This window comes from Chanodichthys erythropterus, chromosome 3 (genome assembly GCF_024489055.1).
Source record: "Chanodichthys erythropterus isolate Z2021 chromosome 3, ASM2448905v1, whole genome shotgun sequence".
Taxonomy (NCBI): domain Eukaryota; kingdom Metazoa; phylum Chordata; class Actinopteri; order Cypriniformes; family Xenocyprididae; genus Chanodichthys; species Chanodichthys erythropterus.
In genome coordinates this window covers 53,539,609-53,556,168 of record NC_090223.1, presented here as the reverse complement: position 1 = coordinate 53,556,168, position 16,560 = coordinate 53,539,609, and the positions used below count along the sequence as shown (strand labels likewise).

The following is a 16,560-nucleotide window of genomic DNA, read 5'->3' as shown; positions in this document are numbered from 1 at the left end:
ACGACTACAGCCCCATTGACTCCCTGTGTCAATGCATTGATGAAATTAAAAATTGGATGTGCCTAAACTTCCTTCAGTTAAACAAAGACAAAACTGAAGTCACTGTGTTTGGAAACAAAGCTGAAGTTCTCAAAGTAAACATGTACCTTCACTCTAGGGGTCAAACAACTAAAAATCAAGTCAGGAATCTTGGTGTGATTTTGGAGTCAGACCTGAGTTTCAGTAGCCATGTAAAGACAATAACTAAATCAGCATATTATCATCTCAAAAATATTGCAAGAATTAGATGCTTTGTCTCCAGTCAAGACTTAGAGAAACTTGTTCATGCTTTCATCACCAGCAGGGTGGATTATTGTAATGGGCTCCTCACTGGTCTTCCCAAAAAGACCATAAGACAGCTGCAGCTCATACAGAATGCTGCTGCCAGGATTCTGAGCAGAACCCGAAAACATGAACACATCACACCAGTCCTCAGGTCCTTGCACTGGCTTCCAGTTGCATTTAGAATTGATTTTAAAGTACTGTTGCTTGTTTATAAATCACTCAATGGCCTAGGACCTCAATACATTGCAGATATGCTCATAGAATATATACCAGATCACTCAGATCATCAGGATCAAGTCATTTAGAAATACCAAGGGCTCACTCAAAGCAGGGAGAGTCTGCTTTTAGCTGTTACGCCAGCCGCAGCTGGAACCAGCTTCCAGAAGAGATCAGATGTGCTCCAACAGTAGCCACACAAATCCAGACTCAAAACACATCTTTTTACCTATGCATTTGCTGATTGAGCACTGTGCTATGTTCAAACTGTTTGCACTTTATTTTATACGTATTATCTTTCTTTAAATTCTTTTCCTGTTTTTATTTCATTTTTAATGTATTTTTATATCTTATGTATCATCATGATTCTGACTTTTAATGCATTTTAAATCCAAATAGCAAAATTATCTGTTTTTACTGTTATTTCTATTCCTTATGTTCTATTTTTATTCTTCTTCTTTATGTAAAGCACTTTGAATTACCATTGTGTATGAAATGTGCTATACAAATAAAATTGCCTTGCCTTGCCTATTCAGTGTTTGTATATTTTGATTTGTACTTCAGTATACGTACGTATACTCCAGTAACCTGCATACTAAATGTGTTTACTCTACTGACTACCATTTTACTGACATCTTCTTACAAGTTTTGGTTTAATGCTGTCATTAAATATTTTGTCTCCTGTGGCTCATAAAAGCTGCTTCTCAAACTACAATTAAACAGAGCTAAATGACAAAGAAAATAACTGGCCAACTTTGAACTTTATACCATGGTCTGTCCGAATATTCAACTCTAATTGGCTGGAAGGTTTTAAATCCATTTAATGTTCAGGTAGTTCCAGTCAGTTCCAGAAGCACACATACACAGACAGTCACTCGCACACACTGAAGCATTCAGGAGCACAGAAACTTGTTGCCCATGGTAACCCCCAACTTTCATTAATAAAATGGTTGAAAAGCTACTTTATATTTCTCAGCAATTAGGTGGTAACATCACCATTTATGAAGAAATTACACTCTCAACTTTACTATTATTAATGAGATCTCTCTCTCGCGCGCTCTCTCGCGCGCTCTCTCTCTCTCTCTCTCTCTCTCTCTCTCTCGCGCTCTCTCTCTCTCTCGCGCTCTCTCTCTCTCTCGCGCTCTCTCTCTCTCTCTCGCGCTCTCTCTCTCTCTCTCGCGCTCTCTCTCTCTCTCTCGCGCTCTCTCTCTCTCGCGCTCTCTCTCTCGCTCTCGCTCGCGCTCTCTCTCTCTCTCTCGCTCGCGCTCTCTCTCTCTCTCGCTCGCGCTCTCTCTCTCTCGCTCGCTCTCTCTCTCTCTCGCTCGCGCTCTCTCTCTCTCGCGCTCTCTCTCTCTCTCGCTCGCGCGCGCTCTCTCTCTCTCTCTCTCTCGCTCTCTCTTTTAAAATATTGAATAAATGTAATCTTTCTGCAGTCTGATTTAAAGAATGCAGAATACTAGAACTAACAACACAAAGCCAAAAAAACAAAAATGAAAATTTTAGCCTTCCAGTCAAATTTCATTAATGTGCTCTTGATATTTGTTATTAAAATAACCGTAAAAACTGATAGCTGCAATCACTTTTTTATTGGTTAAAATTAGGGATTCACCAATACCATTTTTTAAGCACCGAGTACGAGTACCGATACTCGCCGATAACGATGCCTATACATTTATTAATTTCTCTCTCTCTCTCTTTTTGATGTTGCTGTTTTCCCAAGCACAACACAGTGAGACTAATGAATGTAGGACAGCTTTTTTATTATTACTCTAATGAAAAAAGTAATAATTTTTATGTGTTTGTCACAAACTTAAAGAACAAAATTTCAGTGTCCAATAACCTTCAAAGGGCATAATTACCAATACATATATAAATATATATTTATATAGTTGTTATATAAAAAGACATTTACAAACAAATTACAAACAATATAACAAATACTATAGAGATACAAATCAAATAAACTTGTTTTTAAGATACAGTAGGTTTATTTACCATGTATACATTTATTTAACATGTTTTGTTGTTTTATTAACATTAAATGACAAATGTAGGCTACGGTCCCTTTAAGACCGAATCATGGATACTGACACATATCCTGTTTTCACCCAAATGTTTACAAACACTTAAGCCATAACTGACTGTATTTACGTGAGATACTCCACACGATAGACATTTTGACGACTATGTGTGCATTTGACAATTCAGAAGAACTGATTGCGCACAAGAAAGAGAGAGAGCACGTGCAAGAGAGAGCACTTCTGGTCTGTGTCATTCAGCGTGATTCCACCTATCCTGCCTTCACTAATTGAAAGCGAATTGTGATTGAAAACATGCAGTTTGCAATGTGTGTGTTGTCATCATTAATTTTGAAGTCTTTTTGAAGTCTCACTTCTGATGCTGACATTGTTTCTGCTGCTGGTGTCTCTGTGCACGGAAAATTCAGTCAGTTATGTCACGTGAAGTATTGGCCTTTGGTATCGGGGGTGTTTTTACGAGTATGAGTACAAGTACATGAGTTTGGTATTGGGCCGATACCAATACTGGTATTGGTGCATCCCTAGTTAAAATGAATGGAGAATATCTCATGTTTTTCCGAGGCTGCTCGAGCCCTCAGGTGCTTATGGTTTTATATACAAGGTCCAGTTCCATGCTAGATTTACAAATCGGTTGAAACGAAAAGATGGAGTGGTCACAGCAAAATCGCAGTTAGTGAGTAAAACTGCTTGAAATGTCTGTTTTGTTGGCAATAGGTGCCTAAGTGCATATAAAATGTAAACAACACATATGTAGTGAATTCATAAATTCGTTATTCTTCATTCACTGTACGCTATATTCATTATAGTGATTCAAAAGTTATCCAGGGATAATTTGATGGTGTATTGTGTGAGTTTAAATACATCTGTTTAGCTGATGATTGATAGCTTGCAGCCGATCTCTACTCAAAAGCTGCGCGGGCTTGTGACAGCTCATCACTCTATCTCCGTTCACGTCACACCTCCAGGCACTCGGCTGCTTGTGGAAATACTTGGTAAAGCGTATGTATCTTTTATAAATATGATAAAACTAAAGACTTTTTGGAGATATGAAGGATTGTCAATGATTGTCTGGAGCTGCTGTGCTGTTGCCAACTAACAAAAAACTGTAGTTTGTATTTACTCTTGTGTACTGTACACATTTTTTATATATTTAAGCAAGTTAGGCTTTCTGTGCACTTTTTTTTGTGAGAACCAAAGAAACGTCACTTGAAAACCACAAAAACAATTAAATCCAACCATTCTTATGTACATAGCAGACATGATGATTGTTATACTGTTCAACATACTTGAGTTTGTCCAGATGGTTGAATACTTCAGAAAGCAGCTTCAGTCCTGATTCTCCTGGGTGATTGTAGCTCAGGTCCAGCTCTTTCAGGTGTGAAGGGTTTGAACTCAGAGCTGATGCCAGAGCAGCAAAACCTTCTGTCACCAAACAGCCAGATAATCTACAACAACAGTAAGTGTTAATGTAATGGGAAGATATACAATATAGTAACCAACAGGGCAACTGGTTGGCCAAATCTCTGACAATCATTCTTAAGGCCAGTTCACACAGGAGGAGAGTTTGAGGTTGAAAGTGACGCATGTGCTGTCACACTACCAGTGTTTCACATGCAGAAACTGCAACGTGCTTTGCAGAAAGGTTTACTATTGGTATTATGTTGTGCCATGATATAGATTTTGCTATACCGTGGATACTGTTAAATATTCATGAATTCTAATTATATATTTATAGTTTTGTTCAATTTTGTACTCTTTACAACTTTTAACACTACGAATCATGATACAAAGTCGAGGATGAAGGTTTAACTTTTTGTACCCTACCATGTCCAATGCCTTACTACACAGGCATTAGTAATCAAACAAGGAGAACATTGTTACAGTCCAAATTACTAGAGCACAAACGGCCTACTCAAAAACACAACAGCAACAAACAAGCGTGCATATAGACCAGGGGTAGGCAAGTTTGGTCCTAGAGAGCCGCTGTCCTGCAGAGTTTAACTCCATCCCTGAAAAAAAAAAAAACTCTTCAGCTGCCTATAGCCTTAGTAATCTTGAAAAGCTTGATTAGCTTGTTCAGGTGTGTTTGATTAAGGTTAGAGCTAAACTCAGCAGGACAGCGGCAACTACTGAAGTTGAGCGTTAAGCTTGAAAAGTTCGGAAAAAAACATTACATACGCAGGATTCATTGCACAGGGTATGAGAGATCTGCGAGAAACGCATGTTTTGCTTGATGTTACGCTTGCTGTTGGTGGTCTCGCCCGCTGGTAGGCCTATTTTCCTGTACATATTCTACAAAGGCATCATTTATATTGTTTGGAATGGCGTGGGCTTCTATATTAAAAATATGAAATTCACTAACAGAAGGCTGCTTTCGATTTCAAATTCTCACATGCAGCTGTGTGCGACTAGTGCTTAAATGTACTTATTCTCAAAATGCTTTTATGACGTGAAAATAATAAACACAGTCAGTTATTTCATTAATTATTAAACAGACAGGACAGAAACATATTTCAAAAGAGATCTGTGCATTAGTCTGGATGCAGCTTATTAGATCTCCCGCTATGTCATCAGTAATAAACAACCGTAAAGCTGAAAAAGTGAAAAATCACTCACAGCTCTTGAATGGAAAATGTTCTGAAAGCACTCTTTGTTTATTGCTTGTTATGTTTCATTGTTCCTCTTTATTATCTACTAGGCTACTTGCTTTTGTTTTGAAACTTTATATATGTCCCTATATAAAATTGTTGTCATACAGTTGTATTAATGTATTTTTTGTAAACTCTTTTTTTTGTATTTATTTGTATTTTATTTGAATTTTTTTGTAATTATTTAAAAAGTACGTATAATATAATATTTAATTAAAATACTGAGAATAATAAACAAATTAATTAATAAGAAAAAAAGTATAATGAAGGATGTTTTGGAATCGGATCGTGTCTCCCATAATTCGATCGGATCGTGAGGTGCCTAAAAGATTCCCACCCCTATTAAAATGCATATTTTGCCTGTAATTTAACTAAGGTCTGCTAAAATGTGATCAATATCGTCTGAAAAATGGAAAATATTGTGATATGAATTTGAGCTCATGTTGCTCACCCTTAACATGCGTACTGTGAAAAATGTGAACTGCTTCTGCTCTGCTACAGCATGCGGTGTGAATCAGGCGTCATTCGTTAACATGCACGCCAACGTGCAGTGCGGTGTGAAACAGGCTTTACACCAATATCGTGACATATGTTCAATACTGAAACTCTTTATTATTTTTTTCGTGCAAACCGACAAGCTTAACATAGGCTGAATTATTTAGCCTAGGCTACTAAAATGAACATCAAAATTTAATAGGAACTGTAAAAAAATGATGGCAATTAATGCATAAAAGTGAAATTGAAAACTGGCAGCCTGCATGTTTTTTACCTTGACCACCTTCCATATGGATAAATTTTCTGTTCTGATCTCAACAAGTCTGTGCAAACTACTGAGTAGACAATCACAGGCAGCATTTTTATGATGTCATCATGTACACTTCTTACAAAGTATTTTACCAGTATTTTAAAAATATAAAAATACAAAACACTAAAGTATTTTGATACAAAATATAAAGCCATTTTCATCAACCCTATCAAATACAAATTATTTTAACATCCTATTTTATATTTGAAACGTGTATTTGAAATAAATGTATCATAAATACTGCCCATCCCTTAGAGCACACCATCCCTCAATGCGATAAAGGTATGTCCCATTTATAACTTTTTATATTTTTTTTTTTACATATCCATGATGCAGAGGGAATCTGAAATTCAGTCATGAAAACGGAATTTACAGTGTAACGCTAGATGTCCAGCATCTGCCACCTCACTATATGAAGACATGAACATGTGAACATCTCCAGAGCTACTCTGACAGAACGCTTAATGAGCATTTCATCATTTTATTTGAGAAAAAACACTTGTCAAATTTAAATATTGTTAAATACAATATGAAACTCTAGTTCTTCTCACTCTGAAGGTCTTCACTACAACCTGTCAAAATAAAAGTTCGGTTTAACTTGATAATATTAAGATAATAATATATAATTGTGCCAAACTCAAATTGTTTACAGAGATGTACTTTAGTGGAGCAGCATTTACTTTGAACAGAGCCCCTCCAGGACACTGAAAATGCACGAACAAGAATACAGTGTCAAGCTTCACTCTGAAAGAAGAAGTGAGTCAGATTTTTTACTTATATATCGTAATATATATTGTATCCTTTGCACACTAAGGCATATCAAATTCTCACAACGATATATTTTTAGAATTCATTGAAAATTTAAACATCTGGGTACTAACACCATTTCATATAGTATACTCGCAAACATCTGTTCTCACTCTCATGGTCAATTTCAAGCTGAGATGCTAAAACTGTTCCACACACAACCGCTAGATTTCTAGCATGTGCAGTTTTGTCCGAGGCTACAATATCCATGCATAAAATAAATGCATTTTAAATGTATTTGAAAATGCACCTATTTTTTCCCTCAGACTGAATTCACAAGTCATACTTCTCAGTTCAGAATATACGGAAATCTGTATTAAAAAAAAAAAAAAAAAAAAGTTCCTAAATATGTTAACTTTTGTTTTGTCAGGCTCAATATATGTTATTTGCTCCCCAACCCAATCACCCTCTCAATTTCACCAACCCCAACAGAAATCATCTTAGACCCATATCGCACAACTGACATACAACTACAAATATTCTGCTTTCCTCAGTGGACATGGCAAATCTGATTCTTTTTATGAATTTATGTACTGAATGATAAAAGCTCTAACAGACATGGTTACTGTACTGCAAAGTGTGAGTAAACGGTTTCACAAGGATTTTTCTGTAAATAACTGTTTTACATGGAACTTGTTTTCAAAACACTTATATGCAAAGCGGAGGGAATTGATACTTGTTCCTATATGATGACATTAGCTAATTATAACAGTGGCCATTTTTTGACGCCTTAAAGGAGCCATGGTACGAAGACTGAGTGTTTAAAACAGAGGGTTTAAAAAATATAAATACATTTTTTTTGTAAAATATATTTCTTTTAAATTAATTTTATAAACATGATAAAACAAACCTAAAAAAAGATTCAAATGGCTCCAAATGCCATTTTTCTTCTTAAACATTCTAGAAAGGGAACTGTACTTAAACATCAACATGACTGAATCAATGTGAAAGCCAAACCTCAGTGTGTTGAGTTGACAGTTTGGACTCTTCAGTCCAGCGCAAAGTAGCTTCACTCCTGAATCCTGCAGGTCATTGTTACTCAGGTCCAGCTCTCAGGGGGGAGTTTGATGATTGTAGAGCTGAAGCTATAATTTCACAGTGCTGCTCAGTGAGTTTACAGTTTGCCAATCTGAAAAAAGAAGAGCTCTGCTTCAATATCAGTGTTTTCATCTGAACTATAAACTTTTATATCAGTACTTCTGGAAAAAGTTGAATTACTGTAAAAGAAATAATGATACTGTGTGGTTGAAAAGACTGTTTGTGAAGCTGTTTCATACCAACTGCTTTTTGGGTCAGCAGCAGCACGAAAAAAAGATTTAAATGTTCGCTGTGTTCATGCTTGTCAAAGATTTAATAGACATAGCCAAATTGTAGTCATTTAGGAATAAGAATTGTGGAGGTGTTTGAATCGAGATCGTGATCTTTTAATGATTAATAAATCGTGTAGCTTTAACAAAAAGAGTATGCAAATGTGATATTGATTTTATACAACAGTTTAATAAACACTTAAGTTACTTACATTTTAGACACAATATTGCCTGTTTTGCTTTATTTCACCAATGAATATAGTTTCAAAAAAAAAAAAAAAAAGCCAAGTTTTGTTACCCTTCCTCCTGGGTGTTTTAGTTTCATATTTAAAGTATCTTTTAAATTACAAAATAATTTCATATATCAATGTTTTATTTTTAAAACATTAAAACATTATTTATGCATTTGTAACTGCAGATTAAATGTATTTATATCACCTCTGAGCTACATTAAACAGTCTGCGTAAATGCATCTAAATGCCATTCAGATGCAGCTTCTGTGTTTCCTCTGCATTGGAAAGACGGATTTTATTGTTACTTTATTTGATTGATAACAGCCCTATAGAGTTACTATTCTAAATGAATTTATTGATGAATTAATTTATTGATGCAATAATTTGACAAATAAATTAATTGAAGTAATAATTTGACATAAAATAAATACAATAAATGATGCATAAGCTACATTTAATTAGGTAAGAAGAAAAATGCCATAATAAAGGTAAAAATCAAAATAAACTTATTGGATGATGTAATTTCTGTCACTGCTGCAATTAAATTCGCACAAAATATGAAGAATAACGAAAACTTTAGGATTCAGCTGTCCATGGCAGTCCTAAATCAGCCAAGGTACCAGCACAATAACACATTCAGCAAAATTACATCTGATCATCGTTGTCGACAAAATCCGAGAAAATATTGAAAATTAATTTGTCTATATAGTACACCCCTCAAATTATGGACAGTCTTATTAGCCAAGTGTCATTAATTTTTTTTTAAACATACAGTTTTACTAATAGAAGTGATTTTTACATAAACCAGTCCTACTGACTAGATCAACATTTGTTTTAGTATTAATTAATTTTTTTAATTAATACTATATTTAATTTTAATTAGTGTTACTGCTTTAGTATTAAATAGTATTAATGGCTGAAAATTAAAACAACATTTAGCTGCAAGTTTATTTATAAATTACTCATCAAACTTTCATTAAAAATTATTTTACATTAGGTTCATATTGTAATACTATTATTAGATCTTCACACTCACAGAGCTTTTCTGCAGTTCCTCACAGCAGGTACCAGTCTCCATCTCCCCTCTTTTGATTTGATGTTGTACTTCATAAAGTTTAACTCATCCATCACTTCCTCTGACATCAGGATCATGTTTGCTAATGTTGAACATTGAGCAAGAGAAACTTTTTCTTTTTGTTTCAGATTTTAAAAATACCTGCATTTCTTCAACAACAGAATTATTCTTCATCTCAATCAAGTAGTGTGACAGATTCATCCATCTTTCAGGACTGACATTGTTCTTTTGACCTCGTTTGAGGTTGTGGATTATTTTCTTGATGCTCTCTGTGTTGTTCTCTGTGTGAATCAGCAGATCCTGTAAGACTCTGGACATCTGGATCTTTTCCTTCGATTCCTTCATGGCATCTCACTGGAGTCCAATCAGTTTTACTGTTCAGGGCTTCATTCATTGCTCCCTTCAGAAACACATCCAGAGAAACATTCCCACACTGAGTTCTGGACTTTCCTGTCAGGAATATTTTCAGAACTTCAGTGTTCTTGTGTAAATAGCAGAAAAACACATAAAGTGCTGCAAAAAACTCCTGAAAGCTCAGATGTACAAAGCTGTAAACCTTCCTGTGATAAATCACAGATTCCTCCCTAAAGATCTCAGTGCAAATCCCGGCTACACTGAGGCGTCAGTGACGTCTATGCCACTCTCTCTCAGGTCCTCCTCATAGAACATCACATTGCCCTTCATCAGCTGATTGAAAGCCAGTTCAGCAAGTTTAACAATCACATCTCTGTTGGACTGCAGGAGATTCTCTGGATCTCTCTCTTCATACTTCTGGTTCCTCATATTTATTTGAATGAGCAGGAAGTGTATGTACATTTCAGTCAGAGTTTGAGGGATTTCTGCACTGAGATCTTGTTTCAGGATATTCTGAAGCACAGTGGCAGAGATCCAGCAGAAGACGGGTATGTGGCACATGATGTGGAGGCTTCTTGCTCTTCAAAAGTGTGAGATGATTCTGCTGGCTTGATGCTCTTCACTGATTCTCTTCCTGAAATATTCCTCCTTCTGAGGGTCGTTGAATCCCTGAATTTCTGTCACACGGTTGATGTATTTAGAGGGGATCTGATTGGCTGCTGCTGGTCTGGTGGTGATCCAGATGAGAGCAGAGGGAAGCAGATCTCCTTTCATGAGGTTTGACATCAACACACCCACTGATGAAGTCTCAGTCACATCAGAAACTTTCTCACCTTCGGAAAACATCAATGTAATTCTGCTTTCATCCAGACCATCAAAGATGAACACAACTGTACATTCATCATAAATCTTTGAGTCCAGATCTTTAAGTTCAGGATGAAAGTCCAGAAGAAGTCTGTGAAGACTGTACTGATGATCTTTAATCAAGTTCAGCTCTCTAAATGGAAGCACAAACATGAAATCTACATCCTGATTGGCTTTTCCCTCGGCCCAGTCCAGAATGAACTTCTGCACAGAGACGGTTTTTCCAATTCCAGCGATGCCTTTAGTAAGAACAGTCTTGATTTTGTCTTTCTTCGGTCTCCTCTTCTCCTCATATCCTGGTTCAGGTGAAGGATCAAACATGTCATTGCAGTTTATTGGAGTGTCTTGGAGTGTCTTGTAACTTTTCTCCATCTGTAGCACCTCATGTTCTTCATTCACTCCTTCACTCTCTCCCTCTATGATGTACAGCTGTGTGTAAATCCTGTTCAGGAGGGTCTGATGCTCTTGTAGTTTGATTCCCTCAAATACACTCTCATATCTGTTCTTCATGGTGGTTTTGTGCTGGTCTTTGACTCTCTGAAGATCTTCATGCACTGGTTGGTGAGAATCGAGCTGCAGAGCTGCTTCTGTGTCATGATGACTGATGTGTTTCTGACAGGAGGAGGATGTGCTGGTCTGACAGGACACATCTCTGATCTGGTCAGCTCTCCCACCACTGAAAACACATTAAGAAGAACAGAGACACAAAAACAAACAGAAAATGTTTTTTTTTTTTTATTATTATTAAATAGACTCCTTTTAAATACAACATGATTTCTATTTATTGTAGCCAAATGATGTCCTGACATCCCATATAGAGTTTCCTCAAGCTTATTTTTAGTTCCAATATTGTTTCTTTATACTGAAGATTAATACTGCCCCCATTTATGGTAGATAATGACCAGTATATTTAAGTTAGTTAATAAGAAGAAATTGTCAGTTAAGAACAAATTGTCAGTTAAGAAGAATTTCATTCTTAAGAATGTTTCATGAATCTGACCCCAGGTATTTGCTAGACACTCTGGGACGTACTGAAGCCTTCTTCACTCCAGTTGAACCGTTCTCCTTGAAGTTCCTGATGATCCGGATAATGGTTCTTTTATGCAATATTCTTTGCAGCAATTTCCTTGAATGCGAGGCCATTTTGATGCAAAGTGATGATGGCTGCAGGTCTTTCTTTGGAGGGAACCATTGCTAATCTGATCACTCCGTACAATAACCTAGAAACAACTAAATGAACACCACAACAACTGAAGCAGTAAACTTTGTGAAACAAAAAGTTCATGTCACTGCTAATACTTTTGGCCACAGCTGTAGTGTTAAATAGGCCTAAGAAAGCACACAAATGCAAGTAAAAGTAACAATATAATTAGTCTGTCAATCAATTAAATTATTTCTTAGTGATTGATCTAATATTTTGTTTGTCTTTTTGTTATTAGGTTCAATAATTTGTGTGGATGACACTAGTAGCGTAAGCAACAACGCTCTTTACTTATTGTGGTTAAGTATCTGGATCTTTTGTGGATAGTAATCAAGTGTTCAGCACTAAAAACAGGTGGAAATTAGATTTAAAATATATTTTGCTATCAGATCAAACATTATCCATCCTGAAGCAGTTAAACACACTCTCCTAACACATGAATTATTATGATCAATCACAGATGCCATCTTACTTTAACCTTAGCCTTCACTTCCTTACCCTTTCACACATAAGCCAACATTATTAGCTGACATTAGATAGTTACTTACACAGGGTCAATGTTCACTGCACCATCACTGAACACAGGGGAATCAAGCATGGATCTGTTACTCTTAATGGACACACAGTTGGATACTGGAGAAGCTGCTCTCTTTCTCTTCCTGCTGATGACACAGGAAAAAGACAGAAATATTTCAGATTAGAGGTGGGCGATACCGGTAGACGCGGATTAACTATTTTGGATTATAATCTCTATCGCAGTTACACTCATGTGACGTTGCTATTCTGCGTGTGTAGTCACAAATGTTTAGCGTATGCATGCATTTTTAAAAACAAGTGATTTAAAACCATAGAAACATAACAGAAGCAGCAAAACAGAACTAATTTTGCTATGTGAACGCACTGTCAGAGAGACGAGCGCACATGAAGCCACCGCTTTATTAGCCTTTGTTTGCAAGTATCCTAGTAAATACAGTCATTTAACGTAAACCGTTGAGAAAGGAAATGCATATGTAACAGTAATATAATCAAGTAGTATCACTCACTGCTCTTGAATGAATAACTTTTTGTAACTTTAATAAGTACAAATGTATATTTAATTTACACACAAGTTTTTCAGGTCTATTTTAGTTGTGTCTGTTCTAATGTAGTTTTTTTTTTGTCCTATTGTTTGTAATTAGTTCATTTGTTCTTGTTTTATCACCTACTGTTTACATGTCTTCAAGTAAGTTTTTTTAATTTTTTTTTTAGTTAGGCTAGTATTAGGATTTTTTGTGATATTGACATTGGACAAGAATTATGAAATGTCGATGTCATGATACTCACATGGGGTCAGAGGTCACAGCAGGTCCATTGCTGAATTTAGGGGGCTCTTGCATGGAGTGGTTACTCCTCATAGACACACAGCTGAATCCTGAAGATGGTCCATTACTGAATTTAGGGGGCTCTTGCATGGAGTGGTTACTCCTCATAGACACACAGCTGAATCCTGAAGATGGTCCATTACTGAATTTAGGGGGCTCTTGCATGGAGTGGTTACTCTTCATAGACACATCACTGAATCCTGGAGATGCTGCTCTCTGAGTGTGAAGAGACACCGCCTCCTCGCTCTCCTCACACACACTCATTTTACAGGCAGTTTGCTCTTTCTCTTCCTCCTTGATGTGACATTTGATTTCAGACCTGTATGTGGACACAAGAGGACATACACAATACACAACTGAATTGAGTCTTGTGTGTGCGTGAATATATAGGCTGGATAGTTAAGAGTTAAGAGGGAGTTAGAGAAGTTACAGGTGACAAAACACTCATGAAAACCAAAGTGCATTATGGGTGTTGCCACCATTTGTCCAAACAATCTCTATCAGAGCAGGCTTGTTTTTTTCTTTTGCTTCCTTTCATAGGAAAAATGGCACACTTTTGTTGCGTGAAAAGCTGCAATAATACATCCCACGAAAGAAAAGTCAAAAACTTGAAAAAAAAAAAAAAAAAAAAAAAAAAAAAAAAGTAACTACAGAAGAGTCAAGTTTTAAATAGGAAAAATATCATAATTCTTTGGTCATTTGAGCGCAATGCTAACGGTCTAATCAGATTCAATGAACTATGCTAAGCTATGCTAAAAGTGCTACCACCAGACCCGGAGATCGGACGAATGGATTCGAAAATGGTAAAACTCAACTGTTTAACTCTAGGGGAGTTGGAAAATTAGCCTATTTAAAAAAAAAAAAATGGAGTGTTCCTTTAAATAAATTAACTTTGGCTTGATGTTTGTATGTCGTTTATAATGAATGCAACTATAGCCTAATTTGTGTTTTATTTTATAGTTTAATATAAAATTTATAGCTACTTATTTTTCATTCAACGTTGTCTCGTAGCACGCTATGGACTCTAAAGGTAGACCTTAACTGAAGATATAGCGTTTCTAGGCGTGTTCCCCGAATTATACCTTAGGAGGTTGCTTAAGGTAGGCTATATCTTCTTAAGTGCGACCTTACCAGGTGCTGTCCATTGCGGATGTGCTGAATTGGCTTATATTGATGGCTCGAGAATCGATAATTCACTATACAGGGGCTGCTTCACTGCATTATGTGAGAAATAAGTGTTCTTTATAAGAAGCACCACTTCAGAAGTAGAATTTTTAATTTATTTATCAGGATATTTATCAGGACTCATGGGCTGTTATAAAAGCAATCCAAATTGCAAACAAAATCTATTTTGTAATTTATCTATCTATATAGCAGAGCCCCCATCAGCCTGAGTTTAAGGCGACCATTGACCGTAGAGTTAAGGTTTTGGGAAATCCAGTCCTGTTCTGAATACCGTTAAATTAAAAGGATTTGTTGTAGAGTGAAGGGATATAGCTTAGGCTAAAATGTTTAAAATGTTTGTAAATGTTTTTTTTTTTTTTTTAACCAGTATTTAATATACAAATTAATGTAACTGTTTGCAATTACGAGGTTAACGGGAGTTTTTGAAGTAAGATCAGTTTCCCCTTCATGAGATTATTTCCTCTTCTTGTCCAGGTTGCATTTCTCCATGTTGTAAACTCTAGAGGTGAGGCTTCTAAACCATTCATTTTTAGGGGTGTGATATTCAAATGACTATTGTTTTTAGCCATCACATTTATCAATGTATGATAGGATTAGTGGCATACAAATATTTGATGGATCACTTGTAAACCCTGTCGTAATATGATTTCTGCTCTCGTTTCTACGTTAGATTGATAAATGAGGCCCAGTGTTCATTTAAATGCCACAAATCATACACAAACAAACAAGAAAGCACCTATTTGGAGCGACATGGGGTGGAGAATGATGTCACACAATCAAAAAAACGTTCCATATCTCAAACACCAAACTAGCTCAAACATTCATTTTTTTCAGCAAAAAATGCTGAAATAAAGTAATCATTGGCAAAGTTTTGCTGTTAATTTTATACAATTTAATGGAGGTAGAACCCCTCGCAATATTTCTTCCAGTTCACACTTTCATGACGCAACGCCACTTTTACTGTCGGTTACAAGTTTGCTGCGGAGTTCACTTCAGTGGGGGCTTGGCAAAAATGACCAATGGGACACCCTATGGTCTTGTGAACTTACCGCGCATGCAGTGGACTTGGGTCAAGTTGGTTTTATATTCGCACATTCGGACTTCTGATAAATTCCGACTTTCCAATAAATGTGCCATAAATTAATGTTTGCGAATTTTAAGCAGCGACATGATATTGATATTGACAACCAGATGTTGTCAACTTGCAACATTTTTCACAGAAGATCAAAATAGGCAAGTATTGTTTTAATGGCATATTTACTTGTGAATGTCCACTGAATGTCCAATGTAGTGTGATTAACAAGACTATTGAATACGGATGTCAGAATGTGCGAATATAAAACCAACTTTACCCAAGTATGCAGTGGCCATTGTAAGTACGCAAACAGTGCAAGTGCACAACATGAAGTGTGCCATTTAGGACAGGGCCTAAGGCCTGTCTCAATACACATATTTGTGGACTTAAGGAAGGATCAAGTGTGCAAGACTGTCCTAGGTTTGATAATTGCCAAAGCTCAGTGCCCTTAACGCGCACTAAATCCACACAATCTCTAATGGGCCTACCGCATCTGAGAGCTATCAAAAGTCTGACACACACTTGTGGTCTTTACACCCATTTCAACACTTGGGCCAAATACAGTAAATACATCATGTAAGTAGACAAGTGGTCAAAAGCAAAAACAGTGTGGGTTTCTAGGACATGCCCTCATTTATACTTCATATTATCAAAGTCCAACAAATATGGCCTAGGCCTAACTTCATCTCAAAGCATTAGTGTGTACATAATGTTATGTTTATGTGTTTATCTACCTAAATATTTCATATGGATGGATAAACGAAATATTCATAACATATAGTAAATAACTGTTTTTTTTTCCCTTAAAAACAAAAAAACAATGCTTCTTTGCCCCAATGCCATTTTGTTACCGCTTCCGTGAATCACGAAAATAACGATCAACGCCTGTTTAACCAAATCGACACGTGTTTGAGTAAGATGTGTTTAATAGCAAATGTTTCGTATTAATACCAGTTTTAAAACGTTTAAACAAACTTACCGTGACCCGTGAAGACATTTCTGTTTCTGAATCCTCTGAAATGGAGTCTACAGTCACCTGTGACGACTGCTGTGCTTTCGGTTTCAT

At 36.3% G+C, this 16,560-nt stretch overlaps 1 pseudogene; it reads right to left on the bottom strand.

Annotated features, from left to right (window-relative positions):
- Window positions 1–2,928: 2,928 nt before the first annotated feature.
- Window positions 2,929–16,560, bottom strand: LOC137004909 (NACHT, LRR and PYD domains-containing protein 3-like; annotated as a pseudogene).